Source organism: Elephas maximus, chromosome 3 (genome assembly GCF_024166365.1).
Source record: "Elephas maximus indicus isolate mEleMax1 chromosome 3, mEleMax1 primary haplotype, whole genome shotgun sequence".
NCBI classification, from domain to species: domain Eukaryota; kingdom Metazoa; phylum Chordata; class Mammalia; order Proboscidea; family Elephantidae; genus Elephas; species Elephas maximus.
The window spans coordinates 36,290,848-36,310,517 of NC_064821.1; the positions used below are offsets into that span (position 1 = coordinate 36,290,848).

The following is a 19,670-nucleotide window of genomic DNA, read 5'->3' on the forward strand; positions in this document are numbered from 1 at the left end:
TAACACCAATGACCCCCCAGAGAGGGAACACAACAGAGAGTCCCTGATGGAGCAGGAGAAAAGTGGGGTGCAGAAATCAAATTCTAGTAAAAAGACGAGGCTTAATGATCTGACTGAGACTGGAGGGACCCCAGGAGACATGGCCCCCAGACTCCCTGTTAGCCAAAACTAAAATCATTCCCAAAGCCAGCTCTTCAGACAAAGATTAGACTGGACTATAAGACATAAAATGATACTTGTAAAGAGTGTGCTTCTTAGCTCAAGTAGATACATGAGACTAAACAGGCAGCTCCTGTCTGGAGGCGAGATGAAAGGGCAGAAAGGGACAGGAACTGGTTGAATGGACACAGGAAATGCAGGGTGGAAAGGAGGAGTGTGCTATTACATGATAGGGAGAGTAACTAGGGTCACATAACAATGTGTGTACAAATTTTTGTATGAGAAACTAACTTGAGCTGTAAGCTTTCACTTAAAATAAAAACAAAATCAAACAACACATTGCATTAGCCAAATCTACTACAAAAGACCTCTTTAAAGTGTTTAAAAGCAAACAGGTCACCTTGAAGACAAAGGTGCACCTCACCCAAGCCACGGTGTTTTCAATTGCCTCATATGCATGTGAAAGCTGGACAATGAATAAGGAAGATAAAAGAATTGATGCCTTTGAATTACAGTGTTGGCAAAAAATATTGAATATGCCATGGATTACCAAAAGAACGAACAAATCTGTCTTGGAAGAAATACAGCCAGAATGCTCCCTTGAGGCAAGGAGGTGAGACTACATCTCACATACTTTGGACTCGTTATCAGGAGGGATCAGTCCCTGGAGAAGGATATCATGGTTGGTAAAGTAGAGTGCCGGCGAAAAAGAGGAAAAGCCTCAACAAGATGGATTGACACAGTGACTGCAACAATGGGCTCAAGCATAACAACAATTGTGAGGATGGTGCAGGACAGAGCAATGTTTCATTCTATTGTACTTGGGGTCACTATGAATCAGAACCAACTCGATGGCACCTAACAACTGCAACAGCAATGGGTGTCAAGGCAGCAAACTATATAAGCCACAAATTGGCCTTATGACAATAACATGGTCAGCTCCTCCCTCCCCTTTCTCACTGATTCAGGAAGACCATGGAAGGGGCCAACCTCACTGGGGTCCCCGAGTTCCTCCTCTTAGGTCTCTGGGAGAACCCCGAGAAACGACAGCTGCTTTTCATCCTCTTACATGCATCTGGTCATAGGTCTGGGAACCTGGTCACCATCCTGCCCATCATCACCAAGGCCCAGCTCCACATACCCAAGTGCTTCTTCCTCGCCAGCTGGCCTTTGTGGACATCTGCTTCAGCTCCACCACTATCCCCAAGATGTTGGCCAGCCACGTGTCAGGACGCCAGGGCATCCCATATGCCAGCTGCCTAATCCAAATGTTCTTCATCTAGTTTGCTGGCATCGACAGCTTCCTGCTGACCGCCATGGCCTTTGGCCGCTATGCTGCCATCTGCCACCCTCTGTACTACACCACATCTTGGACACTGAGGATCTGTGGCCTGCTGGTGGTGGTATCAGGAACAGTAGCCCTGGCTCACACCCTGTTGCTGATACGCATCTTGTTCTTCTGCCACAACCTCGTCCTCCATTTCTTCTGCAACTTCAGTCTTCTGCTGAAGTTGACCTGCTCTGACACCTTCCTCAGTGATGTGATGGCGTACATGGTGGGCTCCCTGCCCATCATCACCCCCTCAGGAGGGAAGTGGAAGGCTTTCTCTACTGCGGCTCTCACCTCTCAGTGGTTTCTCTATTTTATGGGACTCTCATTGGGGTTTACTTCAGTCCCATGGGCTCCCACATGGCCCAGATGGACACCTTCAAGGCCATGATATACACCGTGGTCACCCCCATCTAAGCTCCTTCATCTACAGCCTGCACAGCAGTGACATGAAGGGCACCTTAGGAGTCCCCATCAGCAGAAAGCCAGTTTTCAGCCAGTGACCATGGGGTAGGGAGGTCTGAGTGTCCAAAGACAGTGTCCATCTTTCCTGAAGTTCCATGCAAGTCCCAATCTTAGTTATTTCCTTCATGCTGCTTTCCATTAGCTTGTTTCTTCCTTCATTCTTCCAACAACTATTTATTTAACATCTCTTACATTTTGTTGCTGTTGTTGTTGCTTGTTGTTGTTGCTAGTTCCTACTGAATTAGCTCTGACTCATGGTGACCCCATGTACAACAGAACAAAACATTGCTCGGCCCTGCACCATCTTCATGATCATTGCCATGCTCAAGTCCACTGTTGCATCTATTGTGTATTTTGAGTGCCTTGTAACCAAGGGGCTCACCTTCCAGCACTTTATTGGACAATATCTGTTGTGATTCATAGGGTTTTCATCGGCTAAGCTTTGGAAGTAGACCTCCAAGCCTTTCTTCATAATCTGCCTTAGTCTGGAATCTCCACTTCAGTGAAGATCTTCTTCTTCTTCAGTGGAATCTCCACTGAAACCTGTCCACCATGAGGGGCCCTGCTGGTATGTGAAACACTGGCAGAATAGCTTCCAGCATCATGGCAACATGCAAGCCACAAGAGAACAACATACATGGTGGGCTTGTATACCTACATCACTAAAAGGATAGCTAGAACCAAATCTGCCAGGGCCTCAGCTCATGAGATGTAAAAAACTGCAAGAGACCCGTGGAGAATTCTCCCCTAATAGTAGCATTGTCACTCTAATTGGCTGCGGCTATCATTTGTGAGGGTAACTTGGGCTGGAAGTTGAGCACGAATGAGAGGTTCCATGCATGGATTCTAGAGTCAGACAGCCAAGGTTTGAATTCCGTCTCTGCCACTTCTTAGTTGTGTGGCTTTGGGCAAGTTACTTGGCCTCTCTGTGCCCCAGTTTCTCCCTCTGTAAAATGATAATAGCCACTACCTTGCAGGTGTTATTATGAAAATCAAGTGAGTTTATATGTGCAAGACACTTCAAACAGCACAGGCATATTGACGAGCATGTCAGTGTTAACTACATTGTTGTTGCTATTGTAGTTGTTAGGTGCCATCAAGTTGGTTCCGACTCATAACAAATCTAAGCACAACAGAACAAAACACTGCCGAGTCCTGTACCATCCTCACAACTGTTGCTATGCTTGAGCCCATTGTTGCAGCCGCTGTGTCAATCTATCTCGTTAAGGGTCTTTCTCTTTTTCATTGTCCCTCTACTTTACCAAGCATGATGTCTTTCTAAGTGTTAACTATGTTGTTGTTGTTAGGTGCAGTCAAGTCAGTTCCGACTCATAGCAACTCTATGTACAACAGAATGAAACACTGCCCAGTCCTGCACCATCTCTCACAATCCCTGTTATGCTTGAGCCTGTTGTTGCAGCCACTGTGTCAATACATCTCGTTAAGGGTCTTTCTCTTTTATCATGACAGTGCCGCAAGGCTTTTGGCCATACCTGTTTTTCAGCATTCATGGGCTAAATTCTCTCAGAGTCGGTCTCAGAGACTTCAGGGAGGCTTTGGGAACCTTTGCTCCCTCCACTTATCCTGACTTGCCCCCCCCCAATGATTTTTTTTATTGGGGTAAAATGTGTATTACATAAAATTTTCCATTTTAACCACTTTTAAGTGTGCAATTCAGAGACATTAATTGCATTCATAATGTTATATACATGTTACCACCATCTAATTTCAAAAGTTTTTCATTACCTCAAACAGAAACTCTGTACCCCTTAAGCAATAACTCCCCCTTCCCCCTTCCTTCAGCCCCTGACAACCACTAATCTACTTTATGTCTGTATGGATTTACCTACTGTAGATACTTCTATAAGTGGGATCATGCAATCGTTGTCCTTTTGTGTCTGGCTTATTTCACTGAGCATATTTTCAAGGCTCATCCATGTTGTAATATGCATCAGGACTTCATTTCTCCTTAGATTTGCATAATACTCCATTGTATGAATGGACCATGTGTTGTTTATCCACTCCTCTGTTGATGGACACTTCAGTTGTTTCCACCTTTTGGCTATTGCGAATAATGCTGCATCGGTGTACACATACCTGTTTGAGTCCCTGCTTTCAATTCTCTTGGGTATATACCTAAGAGTGGGATTGCTGGATCCCATGGTAATTCTATGTTTAAATTTTGAAGAACCAACAAACTGTTTTCCGCAGTGACTGCACACGATTTTACATCCCCACCAGCAACGGATGTGGTTTCTCTACATCCTTCCCAGCACCTATTGTTTACCAACTTTTTAATAGTTGTCAACCAAATGGGTGTCAAGTGATAATTTCACTGTGGTTTCGATTGCATCTCCCTAGTAATTAATGATGTTCAGCATCTTTTCATGTGTTTATTGGCCGTTTGCATTTCTTTTCTGCAGAAATACCTATTCAAGTCCTTTGCCCATTTTTAATTGGGTTGTTCGTCTGTTTGTTGAGTTGTAGGGGTTCTTTACATATTCTGCATACTAGTCCCTTCCTGTAGATTGTCTTCCCAAGTGATTCTTAATAAATGTGTCAGCAAGGCCAGTGTGGTAGTGGTTTCAGGGTCTCTGGGAATCAGAAAGATGCAGTTTCAAGTCCTGGCTATGGAATGTACCAGCTGTGTGACTTTGGGCAAGCAACATCACTTTTGGGGTCTTTGTGAAATGGGGGTAAAATTTGCCCATACTGTACAAGGTTCTGGTAAACAGTCAATGACTCCTTCATTCCCCCCAGACCACCCTGACACATGAAACTCTCTGGATCAACCTTGTTGTTGTTGTTAGGTGCTGTCGAGTTGATTCCAACTTATAGCAACCCTATGTACAACAGAATGAAACAGTGCCTGGTCCTGCAACATCCTGCATAACGCAGGTTGTTAATGAGTCTTCCTCCTATCCTGATGCTTCTTCATATAGTTCAGCTTCTCAGATTATTTGCTCAGCATACAAACTGAATAAGTATGGTGAAAGGGTATAACCTTGACACACACCTTTCTTGACATTAAACCACGCAGTATGTCCTTGTTCAGCTTGAATGGCTGCCTCTTGGTCTAAGTACAGGTTTCTCATGGGCACAATCAAATGTTCTGGAATTCCCATTCTTCGCAACATTTTCCATAATTTGTTATGATCCACACAATCGAATGCCTTTGCATAGTCGATAAAACACAGGTAAACATCTTTCTGGTATTCTCTGCTTTCAGCAAGGATCCATCTGACATCAAAAATTATACACCTTGTTTCACATCCTCTTCTAAGTTCAACTTGAATTTCTGGCAGTTCCCTGTGGACGTACTGCTGCAAACACTTCTCAATGATCTTTAGCCAAATTTTACTTGTGTGTTATATTAATGATAATGTTCCGTAATTTCTGTGCCTCACCTTTCTTTGGAATGGGTACAAATATGGATCTCTTTCAGTCGGTTGGCCAGGTAGCTGTCTTCCAAATTTCTTGGCATACACAAGTAAGCACTTCTGGCACTGCATCCATTTGTTGAAATATCTCAGTTGGTATTCCATCTGTTCTTGGAGCCTTGTTTTTTGCCAGTGCCTTCAGTGCAGCTTGGACCTTGTCTTACTTATCTAGTGCTATTATAACAGAAATACCACAAATGGATGGCCTTAACAAAGAAAAATTTATTCTCTCACAGTCTAGGAGGCTAGAAGTCCCAATTCAGAGCGCCAACTCTAAAGGAAGGCTTTCTCTCTCTGTTGGTTCTGGAGGAAGGTCCTCATCATCAATCTTCCTTTGGTCCAGGAGCTTCTCTGTGTAGGCACCTCATGTCCAAAGGAAGTGCTCTGCTCCGGCACTGCTTTCTTGATGGTATGAGTTTCCCATGTCTCTCTGATCACTTCTCTCTTCTATATCTCAAAAGAGATTGGCTCAAGACACAATTCAATTCTGTAGATTGAGTCCTGCCTCACCAACGTAACCACCATCTATCCCATCTCATCAGCAGCATAGAGATAGGATTTACAACAGATAGAAAAATCACATCAGATGTCAAAATGGTGGACAATCACACAACACTGGGAATCATGCCCTAGCCAAATTGATGCACATACTTCTGGGGGACACAATTCAATCTATGACAGATCTCTTCCTTCAGTACCATCGGTTCTTGATCATATGCGACCTCCCAAAATGGTTGAATGTCAACCAATTCTTGTTGGTATACTGACTCTGTATTCCTTTTATCTTCTTTTAATGCTTCCTGTATCGCTTAAGATTTTCCTCTTAGAATCCTTCAATATTGCAACTCTAGGTGCGAATCTTTTTAGTTTTTCCAGCTTGAGAGATGCTGAGCATGTTCTTCCCTTTTGGTTTTCTCTCTCCAGGTCTTTGCACATTTCATTATAATACTTCCCTTTGTCTTCTTGAGCCTCCCTTTGAAATCTTCTGTTCAGTTCTTTTGCTTCATCATTTCTTTCTTTCGCTTTAGCTACTCTACTTTCAAGAGCAACTTTCGGAGTCTCTTCTGACAACCATTTTGGTCTTTTCTTTTTTTTTTTCTGTCCTTTTCATGACCTCCTGCTTTCTTCATGTATGATGTCCTTGATGTCATTCCACAACTCCTCTGGTCTTCAGTCATTAGTGTTCAATGCATCTAGTCTATTCCTGAGATGGCCTCTAAATTCAGTTGGGATATACTCACGGTGTTATTTTGCTCTCATGGATGTGTCTGTCAGTTTGTTGTACGGTGGTGGCTTGCATGTTGCTGTGATACTGGAAGCTCTGCCACCAGTATTTCAAATACCTTGGTGGACACGTTTCCAGACTGTCCATTTCCAGACTATCTAAGCTTCCAGACTAAAACAGACTAGAAAGAAGGACCTGGCAGTCTACTTCTGAAAAAAATGGCCAGTGAAAACATTATGAATAACAGCAAAACACTGCCTGATACCGTGCTGAAAGATGAGCCCCTCAGGTTGGAAGATACCCAAAATTGCCTGCATTATGTAATATCAATCCGATTTCCTCTTGGCAATCAGGATCAATCACACCAGCCAATATGGTAACTCCTTTCTTTGCCTGTTGATCCAGAGGCACAAGGAGCCCAAAATGGCCAGTTGGCATTTTAACTTCCAATTCAATGGAATCAGTGATGTGTCTCTAGGTGGGAGCATTCTTCCCTTTGGAAGCAAGACCTCTAGACCCACAGAGCATATGGTTGTGGGGCAGGAAGGAAAATTTTTGCAAGTGGATCAGTGGAGTAATAGTGAGTGGTGTCACTCCCATTTCTACCCCTTGATCCATGAACCTACGAATCCTGACATAGGAGAAACAGCACCATATGTTAGATGCTGGCTTACAGAATATACAGCCTCCTGGAGAACACTGCCCCAATCCTGCAAGAAATTGCCACATACCTGGTGCTTTAATTGCGTCAATGGAAGGCCATTCCATCATTCTATCAAGCTAGCTGCCTCAGGATGATGGGAAATATGGTAAGACCAGTGAATTCCATGAGCATGGGCCCTTTGCCACACTTCACTTCTGTGAAGTGAATCTCATGGTCAGAGGTGATGCTGTGTGGGATACCATGATGGTAGATAAGGCATTCTGTAAGTCCACAGATGGTAGTTTTGGCAGAAGCATTGCGTGCAGGGAAGGCAAATCCATATCCAGAGTGTCTATTCCAGTAAAAACAAAACCCTGCCCTTTCCATGATGGAAGCAGTTGTCCTAGTTATCTAGTGCTGCTGTAAGAGAAATATCACAAGTGAATGGCTTTAACAAAGAAAAATTTATTCTCTCATAGTCTAGGAGACTAGAAGTCCAAATTCAGAGTGGAAGACTTTCTCTCTCTGTCGGTTCTGGCAGAAGGTCATAGTTAACAATCTTCCCCTGATCTAGAAGCTTCTCAGTACAGGAATCTCGGATCCAAAGGATGTGCTCTGCTAATGGCACTGCTTTTTTGGTGGTAGGAGTCCCCTCATCACTTTGCTCCCTTCTCTTTTTTATATCTCAAAAGAGGTTGACTTAAGACACAACCTAATCTTGTAGATTGATTCTTACCTTGTTAACATAACTGCCGATAATCCCACCTCATTAACATCATACAGGTCGGATTTACAACACATAGGAAAATCACATCAGATCACAAAATGGTAGACAGTTACACAATACTGGGAATCACGGCCCAGCCAAATTAATAGATATTTGGAGGGGACATGATTCAATTCATGACAGTGGTGCAATGTAAAAACTTGATACCAGGTTTCTGGCTGATTATCTTGAGGAATGGTTCCATACTGGGGACTCAGTGTAGGTCTCTGCTGCTGGCAGATTGGGCATTCAGCAGTGGCTGTAGCTAAGTTGGCCTTGGTGAGTGGAAGTACATGTTGCTAAGTCCACGCATAACCTCCATTCCTGGCACCTCGTCCACTTTGTTCATGAACTCTTTGGGCTATGACGGAAGTAGCTGGGGAAAGACAACGACCGGTTTTCACAGAACGCATCATCCTATCCACTTAATTGTTAAAATCCTTCTCTGCTGAGGTCATCCTTTGGTGAACGTTCACATAAGACACAAATATCTTCACTTCTTTGGCCGTTTCAGAGAGGCCTATCTGCATACCTCTTCCCCACACCTCCTTGTCTCCAATTTCTCAGTCATGTTCCTTCCAAGTCCCTACTTTTTTTTTTTTTGTTCCTTCCAAGTCCCTACCATCTAGCCTAACCATTGGCCAAAGCCCATGAATCAGCAAAAAATCATATATTTGCCATTTTTCTTTCCAAGCAAAGTCAACAACCAGGTGCACTGCTCAAAGTCCTGCCCATTTGGAGGATTTCCCTTCACCACTATCCTTCAGGAAGATCCCAGAAAGGGGACATAGTGCTGCCACTGTCCACTTTCAAGTGGTGCCTGCATATCACACCATCTGTAAACCAAGTACGAGTTTTCTCTTCCTCAGTCAACTGACCATAAGGAGCTCCCCATGAGGTCATAGGTGCAGACTGGGAGATGGAAGGTAATGTGACAGAAGTGGAGACCACGGGCATTTGGGCCACTTCCTCATGCAACTCACTTGTGCCTTCAGGCCCTGCTTGGGCCGGATCTCGTATATACTGCCTCCATTTAATGATGGCCCGCCACTGTGCAAGTCCAACTTTATAGTTTTGTGAGCCAGACAACACCTAGTTAATGATAGGCAGCTCAGGCTGCATGATGACTTGGTGGCCCATGGTTAACCATTCAGTCTCTACTAAGGCTCAGTAACAATCCAAAAGCTGTTTCTCTAAAGGAGAGTGGTTATCTGCAGAGAATGTCAGGGCTTTATTTAAAACTCCTAAGGGTCTGCACTGTGATTCACCAGTAGGGTCCTGCTAAAGACTCCAAATAACATCTCTATCTGCCACTGACATTTCAAGTACCATTCGATCAGCCAGACTATATGGCTCAAGTGGCAGAGCCACTTGCATGGCAGCCTAAACCTATTGCAGAGCCTTCTCTTGTTCTCTGCCCCACTCAAAACTAGCAGCTTTTCCAATCACTTGATAAATAGGCCGGATTAGCACACCCAAATGAGGGCTATGTTGTCTTCAAAATCCAAAGAGGCCCACTAGGCATTGCGCCTCCTTTTTAGATGGGGTAGGGGCCAGATACAATAGCTTATACTTCACTTTGAAAGGAATATCTCAGCATGGCCACACCACTGGACCCCTAGAAATTTCGCTGAGGTCTAAGGTGCTTCAATTTTTGTGGGATTAATTTCCCACTCTCTAGCACACAAATGGAGCCCTGGTGGTGTAGTGGTCAAGAACTCAGCTGCTGACCAAAAGGTCAGCTGTTTGAATTCACCAGCTGCTACCTGGAAACCCTATGGGGCAGTTCTACTCTGTCCTCTTTGGTCGCTATGAGTTGGAACAGACTTAATGGCACCTAACAACAATAACAGCATGCAAATACTCTGCCAATAAGTCCAGAGTCATTGACATTTCTTCTTTACTAGGCCCAATCAGCATAATGTCATCAATGTAATGCACCAGTGTGATGTCTTGTAGAAGGGAAAGTCTATCAAGGTCCCTGTTGTCTAAATTACAACTTAGGGCTGGAGAGTTGATATTGGCCTGAGATATGACACTGAAGGTGTATTTCTAGCCTTGCCAGATGAAGGCAAACTGCTTCTGGTGGTCGTTCAAAACAGCTATGGAGAAAGGGGATTAGCCAGGTCAACAGCTGCATGTCAGGTACCAGGAGATGTATTAATTTGCTCAAGTGATGAAACCATGTCTGGAACACCAGCTGCAATTGGAGTCACCACCTGGTTAAGTTTTTGATGATCTACTATCATTCTCCAAGACCCATCTGTTTTTGGCATAGGCCAAATAGGCGAGTTGAATGGGGATGTGGTGGGAATCACCACCCCTGCATGCTTCAAGTCCTTGATGGCGACAGTAATCTCTGCAATCCCTCCAGGAAATCAGTATTGCTTTTGGCTTACTATTTTCCTTGGTAGGGGCAGTACTAATGGCTTCCACTTGGCTTTTCCTACCATTACAGCCCCTACTCCACTTGTCAGGAATACAATATGGGGGTTCTGCCAGTTCCTGAGCATATCTATTCCATATGCATTCTGAAACTGGGAAATACCTACAGAATGGGTTCAGGGACGCACTGGACCTACTGTGAGATGGACACAAGCTAAGACTCTGTTAATAATCTCATCTCCATATGCCCCCTCTCTGACTGGTGAGCCACGGTGACATTTTGGGTCTCCTGGAGTTAGTGTCAGTTCAGAGCCAGGATTCAGTAATCCCTGAAAAGTCTGATTATTTCCTTTTCCCCAGTGAAGTCACTCTAGTAAAAGGCCATAGATCCTTCTGGGGAAGACTGGGAGAAAGATTGATAGTATAAGTTTTTGGCAGTGTCCTGAAGCCCTTCCTCAAGGGGACCTGGCCTCCCCTTCATTCAAGGAATTGTGGGTCTGTAAACTGGCTCAAGTCTGGGAATTGATTGAGGGGCCATGGCTCTTTACTCTGGTGATTCCAGTTAGACTGCTGTTCACTTGACCCAGAATTCCTCCCCTTGTACAGATAAGTAAATATTTAGTAGATATTTACTTGGGACACCATGATTAAGTAGCCAACGCCATAAGTTCATATGAGTCAGACTATTCTGATTACTGCTTTGACTCCGCTGTCCATTATGGTAACCACACCCACCTTGTCTTTGCTACCACTTGGCCCCTACCACTACAGGGTCCAGTCAGCCCCATTGTAGCTAGGCATTTTAATTCAATTAGGGCAGTTCCCACTGTCAAATCTGACTTACATAAAATAGGAATCATGGCAGTCTTCAAAGATGCTGGGGCTCCCTTCAAAAATTTGTTCCTCACTTTTTCAGTAAAAGGTGTGTCCTCTGGGCACTCCGTGTGTGGGTCTGTGGGTGGGTTTAATCTGATAAATCCACTCTAACATGCCTATTTCCGTAAGCCTTTGGATACCTTCTTCTACAGTGTACCAAGGCAGGTCTGGTACTTCAACTTGATTTAACGTAGGCCACCGCATAATCTATGCTTCAGCAAACCAAGCAAATAAACTGTAAGATCCTTCCCTAACCTCTTGAGCTGAAACATTGAATGAAGAACCTATGCTTCTTGAGCCCGAATTAATAAACTCAGACTGATCCATCTTTATGTCCCTTGCACCATTGTCCCACACCCTTATTAGCCATTCCCACACGTATTCCCCAGGTTTCTGTTTGTACATATTAGAAAAGTCAGGCAGCTCTTTTGGAATGTAGTGTATCTCCTCCTGGGTCACACTTTGTACTTTACTTTTTGAGACTCACTGTGACTTAAGTCTAGTTACAGGTCTAGAAGCCAATATGGGTGGTGGGGTGTGTTTTGAGAACATTCAGCACTGCCTTGTAAGGCATCTGCTTCAGGTGATGCCCCAGGCAATGGCTCAGAGAAAGGCTCTTTAGACACAGCTAATGGTTTTATTGGGGAGGGTGCCTTAGCAGTCAAAGATGAGTACTCTCTTCAGATGGGAGTGAGAGGGCTGCTTCTGTTGGCAGGAGTGAGTCAATGGAATTTATGGGCTCAGTGTCCCCAGCTTGCAGATTATCTGACCATATGTTCCCATCCTAAGTTTCAGGATCCCCATTTCTTCCCAATCAACACCCTCATTTTAACTTCAGACACCACTCAAGGTTGAGGATTCAGTTAGCACTGTAATTCAGTCACTCTTATAAGACTCAGTGTTTGGTTTTTGACAATATCAGCTCTATTACCACAAGAAATAAGGCTTTCTTTTAAGGCACAAGTGGAAACTTTGAAGTCGTTTATGTGGCACTTGAGCTTTGACTTGGAAGCCCTGAGCTCATCTCTTTCTTTCACCACTTTGACTAGTGAAAGTAGGACCAACCAACCAGCTTCCTTATACTTATTATGACAAAATTGTAGAAAGGTATCAAACACACAATCACCCAGAGCCTCATCTCTCACCACTACCTGACCTATTAGAGGTGATATTTTTTCGTATGTCTGTTGCCACCGCACGCCGTGGATTAGCAGTGCACTCTTTACTACGGGAAGCAGAGTAATCAGCATCTTTAAGACTAACCAGACTTGAAAATCAATTTAGAAAACTCATTCTTACAATTTTATTTCTCTGTTACCACTCTCAGTACCAAGTGTCTTAGGCTGAGTTCTCTAGAGAAGCAAAACCAGTAAAGTATATATATATGTATAAAACGAAACCAAACCCATTGCAGTTAAGTCAATTCCAACTAATAGCAACCCCATAGGACAGAGTACAACTGCCCCATAGGATTTCCAAGGAGCACCTGGTGGATTCAAACTGCCAATCTTTTGGTTAGCAGCTGTAGCTCTTAACCACTACGCCACCAGGATTTCCCAAATATAGAGATTTATATCAAAGAAATGGCTCACAGGGTTGTTAAGGGTGGACAGTCCCAAGTCCCAGAGGTCAGGCTGGAGACTTCTCCCAACTCACATACCTAAAGCGGCCAGAGAATCCAAGACCAGCTGGTCAGACAGCAGGGTTCTGGCTCACAAGTACAGAGACCGACAGTTGCAGATCAGCAGGCAAGACAGCAGGTAAGATGCTAGCTCATTTTCCAAAAAGTGGAGGTCAGACAAACAGGAGCCAGCTGTAGGATCCAAAGCAAACAAAAGACCACAAGTCTTGCCAGACAGCCCACCTATATTGGATGCAAGCCACAGGCCCAAAGAAACTCCCTTTCAACTGACTGGCTACTCACAGCAGATTCCATCATGGAGGTGATCACATTATATCAGATCTCATCATGGAAATGATTACATCATTATGTTGTTAGGTGCTGTCGAGTTGGTTCCAACTCATAGCAACCCTATGCACAACAGAAAAAAAACATTGCCCAGTCCCGTGCCATCCTCACAATTGTTGCTGTGAGTGAGCCCATTGTTGCAGCCACTGTGTCAATCCACCTCGTTGAGGGTATTCCTCTTTTTAACTGACCCTCTACCAAGTATGATGTCCTTCTCCAGGGACTGATCCCTCCTGATAACATATCCAAAGTATGTAAGACTCAGTCTCACCATCCTTGCCTCTCAGGAGCATTCTGTGTATACTTCCAAGGCAGATTTGCTTGTTATTTTGGCAGTCCACTGTATATTCAATATTCTTTGCCAACACCTCAATGCAAAGGCGTCAGTTCTTCTTTGGTCTTCCTTATCCATTGTCCAGCTTTCGCATGCATACGAGGCAACTGAAAACACCTTGGCTTGGTCAGGCACACCTTAGTCCTCAAGGTGACGTATTTGCTTTTCAACACTTCACAAAGGTCTTTTGCAGCAGATTTGCCCAGTGCAATGTGTCTTTTGATTTCTTGACTGTTGCTTCCATGGGTGTTGATGGTGGATCCAAGAAAAACGAAATCCTTGACAACCTCAATCTTTTCTCCATTTGTCCTGTTGTTTATTGGTCCAGGTGTGAGGATTTTCGTTTTCTTTACGTGGAGGTGTAATCCATACTGAAGGCTGTGGTCTTTGATCTTCATTAGTAAGTGCTTCAAGTCCTCTTCACTTTCAGCAAGCAAGGTTGTGTCATCTGCATAACACAGGTTGTTAATGAGTCTTCCTCCAACCCTGATGCCTCATTATTCTTCATATAGTCCAGCGTCTCAGATTATTTGTTAAGCATACAGATTGAATAGGAATGGTGAAAGGATACAACCCTGACGCACACCATTCCTGACTTTAAACCATGAAGCAGTCCCTTGCTCTGTTTGCATGACTGCCTCTTTATCCATGTACAGATTCCTCATGAGCACAACTAAGTCTTCTGGAACTCCCATTCTCCGCAATGTTATCCACAATTTCTTACGATTCACACAGTCGAACGCCTTAGCATAGTCAATAAAACACAGGTAAACATCTTTCTGGTATTCTCTCCTTTCACCCAGGATCCATCTGACATCAGCAATGATATCCTTAGTTCCACATCCTCTTCTCAATCCAGCCTGAATTTCTGGCAGTTCCATGTCGATATACTGCTACAGCCACTTTTTAATGATCTTCAGCAAAATCTTGCTCGTATGTGATATTAATGATATTGTTCGATAATTTCTGCATTTGGTTGGATCACCTTTCTTGAAAATAGGCATAAATATGGCTCTCTTTCAGTTGGTTAGCCAGGTAGCTGTCTTCCAAATTTCTCGGCATAGATGAGTGAAAACTTCCAGCACTGCATCCGTTTGTTGAAACATCTCAGCTGGTATTCCACCAATTCCCAAAGCCTTGTTTTTCACCAATGCCTTCAGTGCAGCTTGGACTTCTTCTTTTGGGACCATCAGTTCCTGATCATATGTTACTTCCTGAAATGGTTGAATACTGACCGGTTTTTTTTTTGGTATAGTGACTCTGTGTATTCCTTCCATCTTCTTTTGATGCTTCCTGCATTGTTTAATATTTTCCCCATAGAATCCTTCAGTATTGCAATCCAAGGCTTGAATTTTTTCTTCAGTTCTTTCAGCTTGAGAAATGCTGAGCGTGTTCTTCCCTTTTGGTTTTCTATCTCCAGGTCTTTGCATATATTTTACTTTGTCTTCTCAAGCTGCCCTTTGAAGTCTTCTGTTCAGCTCTTTTACTTCATCATTTCTTCCTTTCACTTTAGCTACTCGACGTTCAAGAGCAAGTTTCAGAGTCTCTTCTGACATCCACTTAGGTCTTTTCTTTCTCTCCTGTCCTTTTAATGACCTCTTGCTTTCTTCACATATGGCATTCTTGATGTCATTCCACAACTTGTCTGGGCTTCGGGCATCAAATCTATTCTTGAGATGGTCTCTAAATTCAGGTGGGATATACTCAAGGTTGTACTTTGGCTCTCATGGTCTTATTCTAATTTTCTTCAGCTTCAGCTTGAACTTGTGTATGAGCAATTGATGCTCTGTAGGAGGTCAGCAAAAAAGAGGAAAACACTCCATGAGATGAATTAACACAATAGCCACAACAATAAACTCAAACATACCAAAGATAATGAAGATGGTGCAGGACTGGGCAACATTTCATTCTGTTATAACAAGGTAGCCATGAGTTGGAGACAACTGGACAGCAACTAAAAATAACATACCTGTGGATGTTATCTAATTTAATCACCTTCCCTAATGCAATCCAATATAATCAATCAGTGGAGGTGATACTGGTGTAGGGTGGATCCTAAACCTAATCACTTCTGAGTTATATAAAGAGCAGCGTAGACATAGAAATGCAGTACAGACACGCAGGAAAGACAGATACCATCTGACAATGGAAGCAGGTGAATTTACAAGCCTAGGAATTCCAATGCAGAAATTACCTAACAATATCATTAATATCACACACAAGTAAAATTTTGCTGAAGATCATTGAGAAGTGGTTGCAGCAGTACATCAACAGGGAACTGCCAGAAATTCAAGACCAGAGTCAGAAGAGGACATGGAACCAGGGATATCATTGCTGATGTCAGATGGGTCCTGGCTGAAAGCAGAGAATACCAGAAAGATGTTTACCTGTGTTTTGGTGACTATGCAAGACATTCAACTGGGTGGATCATAAAAAATTATGCAAAACATTGCAAAAAAATGGGAATTCCAGAGCACTTAATTGTGCTTAGACCTGTGCTTAGACCAAGAGGCAGTCATTCAAGCAGAACAAGGGCATACTGCATGGTTTAATGTCAAGAAAGGTGTATGTCAGGGTTATATCCTTTCACCATACTTATTCAGTCTGTATGCTGAACAAATAATGCGAGAAGCTGGACTGTACGAAGAACAAGGCATCAGGATTGGAGGAAGACTCATTAACAACCTGTGTTATGCAGACAACACAACCTTGCTTGCTGAAAGTGAAGAGGATTTAAAGCACTCACTGATAAAGATCAAAGACCACAGCCTTCAGTACGGATTACACCTCAACATAAAGAAAACAAAAATCATCACAACTGGACCAATGAGCAACATCATGATAAACAGAGAAAAGATTGAGGTTGTCCAGGATTTCATTTTACTCAGATCCACAATCAACACCCATGGAAGCAGCAGTCACGAAATCAAATGACGCATTACATTGAGCAAAGGTGCTGCAAAAGACCTCTTTAAAGTGTTTAAAAGCAAAGATGTCCCCTTGAGGACTAAGGTGCACCTGACCCAGGCCATGGTGTTTTCAATTGTCTCATACGCGTATGAAAGCTGGACAACGAATAAGAAAGACTGAAAAAGAAGTGATGCCTTTTAATTAGGGTATTGGCGAAGAATATTGAATATACCATGAACTGCCAGAAAAGCAAACAAATTTGTCTTGGAAAAAGTACAACCAGAATGCTCCTTAGAATCGAGGATGGTGAGACTTCATCTCACGTACTTTGGACATGTTATCAGAAGGGACCAGTCCCTGGTGAAGAACATGGTACTTGGTAAACTAGAGGGTCAGTGAAAAAGACGAAGATCCTCAACGAGATGGATTGACACAGTGGCTACAACAATGGGCTCAAGCACAACAATTGTGAGGATGGTGCAGGACCAGGCAGTGTTTCATTCTGTTATACATAGGGTCACTAAGAGTCGGAACCGACTCGATGGCACCTCGCAGCAACAACTACTGGAACTCCAGGAATTGCCTGCTACTAGAAGCTGAAATAGGAGCCCTGGTTGCACAATGGTTAAGCTCTCATCTGCTAACCAAAAGGCTGGCAGTTGGAATCACCCAGCGGCTCCATGGGAGAAAGACCTGGCAATCTGCTTCCATAAAGATTACAGTCAAGAAGACCCTAAGGGGCAGTTCTCTTTTGTCACATGGGGTTGCTATGAGTCAGAATCAACTCAACGGCACACAACAGCAAGCTGAAATAAGAGTCCCTGGGTGCCACAAATGGTTATGTTCTCAGCTACTAGCCAAAAGGTTGGTGGTTTGAATCCACCCAGAGGTGCCTTGGAAGACAGGCCTATGGATCCACTTCTGAAAAGTCACAGCCCTGAAAATCCTGTGGAGCACAGTTCTACTCTGTATACATGGGGTCAACACGAGTCGGGATAGGCTGTACAGCAACTAACAAAACAACAGAAGTTGAAACAGACCAAGAACCTCCCCCTAGAGCCAAGCCCTGAGTTCAGATTTCTAACCTCCTAAACTGTGAGAAAATAAAAATAAAAATCTGTTCTTCAAAGCCACCCACTTCTGACACTTGTGTTATAGCTGTATTAGTACACTTCCCTTCCTGGCCTCACTTCCCCACCCCCATCCATGTCTCCTGGGGCACCTCCCAGATAAACTACTTGCCCTCGAACCCTTGTCTCAGGGTCTGTTTGAGGGGAGTCCAACCTACAAGAGTAGTTTGCCCATTGTCCTTAATCTCATAATTATTTGCAGGTATTGTTGCTTCTCCACCGGGCTGGCCTGTGCCCACCACGATGTTCCCAAAGCTCACACAGTGCCTGGCATGTAATAAACCAGAAACACCAAACCAGTTGCCATGGTCTCGATCCCGACACACAGCAACCCCATGTGTGTAAAAGTAGAACTGTGCACCGCAGTGTTTCTAATGTCTGATTTTTCAGAAGTAGATCTCCAGGCCTTTCTCGCAAGGCACCTCTCAGTGGATTTGAACCTCCAATCTTTCAGTTAGCACCCAAGTATGTTCACCATTTGCCCACCCAGGAACTAGATGCTTGATGAATGTCCATTCACAAACAACCCTACCCTTACCATTGGGAGGTGGCCGGGATGGTAACAAGGGGACTTGATCCCCTCCCCTGTTCTCAGAAGCCCCCAGAGGGAGAGTTACGAGTAGATCAGGAGCTCACTCTTTCTGAGCTATAAAAGGCAGCTACAAGTACTAGGCCACACAGCCTAGACAGTTGGGCCCGGGCCCCGGGGGCCAGGAAACCTGGATGACCCTCGAAGCCCTGGCCAGAACTCCTGGGGTGTCCCTGGGTTACCAAAGGCCCCCCAGTGGAGGGCAAAGCTCAGCTCTGGCACCATGTCTAGCCTCCTCCCTCGCCAGGATCAGATTCCACCTCCGGGAGCTCCCTGTGCAAGATTCCAATCCCAGGACCCAGGGGCTGCCCTACAAGGCCACAGAATGAGCCAGTTGCTCCTGCAGGAGGGATTCCTTACCAGAGACAGTAGTGTCAGACCTGGAATTGGCCACAGCACCTGTGGTGAGGCTGGTCCAGGTCTCTGGGGGCAGCAGGGGCAGTGAGATTGACCTCTGCTGATCTGGACTGAGACAATATGGGGGGCAGGGGGACAAGGAGGTGAAGGGGGTCTAAGCTCTGTTCTAGACTCAGCTGCGTCAGCTCCAAGCTCTGCCACTCACAATCTGGGTGGGCCTGGGCAAACTGCTCTGAGCCTCAGTTTCCTCATCTGTAAAATGGGGACTAAGGTCCATCTGACTCAAGCCATGGTCTTTTCAGTTGCCTCATATGCATGCAAAAGCTGGACACTGGAAAAGAAGACAGAAGAAAAAGTGATATATTCACACTGTGATGTTGCAAAGAACATGGAGTATACCGTGGACTGTCAGAAGAACAAACAAATCAGTCTTAGAAGAAATGCAACCAGAATGCTCCTTCAAAGCGAGAATGGTGAGACTTTGCCTACCTTAACTTTGGACACATCATCAGGAAAGACCAATCCCTGGAAAAAAATATCATGTCTGGTAAAGAAGAGCGTCAGTGAAACAAGGGAAACCCTCAATGAGACGGCTTGACACTATACCCAATGGACTCAAACATATCAAAGATCATGACGATGGTGCAGGACTGGACAACATTTCATTCTGTTGTACATTACGTCGTCATGAGTTGGAGCTGACTCAATGACAACTAACAACAACAATAACAAAATGGGGAGGGGCTAATAGCTGTACTTCGTTTCTAGAATTTGCATAAAGACAGAAAGGCCTTGGTTCGAGCCACCTCGCCTGGCTGGCCCTGCCCAGCTGTGTGGCCTGGAGGATGAGCCTCAGCTTCCCCATCTGTATAATGGGAATAAAAACAATCCCCTAGCAGTTAGGATTCAGGGATGCTGAATGGGATCTCTCCAGTGGGAAGTGCTTAGCAGAGCTCCCTGCACGTGGTGAGCACTCAGTAAAGGATACTTCATGCTTCCTCTGGAGTCGTTTAATCTTCATGGACATTCATGGAAATGCAACCAATCTATTTTCCTTTATCACAAAAGGAAACTTAGTCTTAAGGCCAGGGT

At 44.2% G+C, this 19,670-nt stretch overlaps 1 protein-coding gene and 1 pseudogene across 1 annotated transcript in view; one reads left to right on the forward strand and one right to left on the reverse strand.

Annotated features, from left to right (window-relative positions):
* Positions 1-19,670, reverse strand: part of LOC126072306 (cytochrome P450 4F2-like) — an 85,002-nt gene that overhangs the window by 63,394 nt on the left and 1,938 nt on the right. Inside the window, exon 2 of the mRNA XM_049877268.1 lies at positions 12,950-15,378. The gene's annotated coding sequence lies outside the window, so the exon portion shown is untranslated. The remainder of the gene's footprint in view (positions 1-12,949; positions 15,379-19,670) is intronic.
* Positions 1,135-1,992, forward strand: LOC126071250 (olfactory receptor 1361-like; annotated as a pseudogene).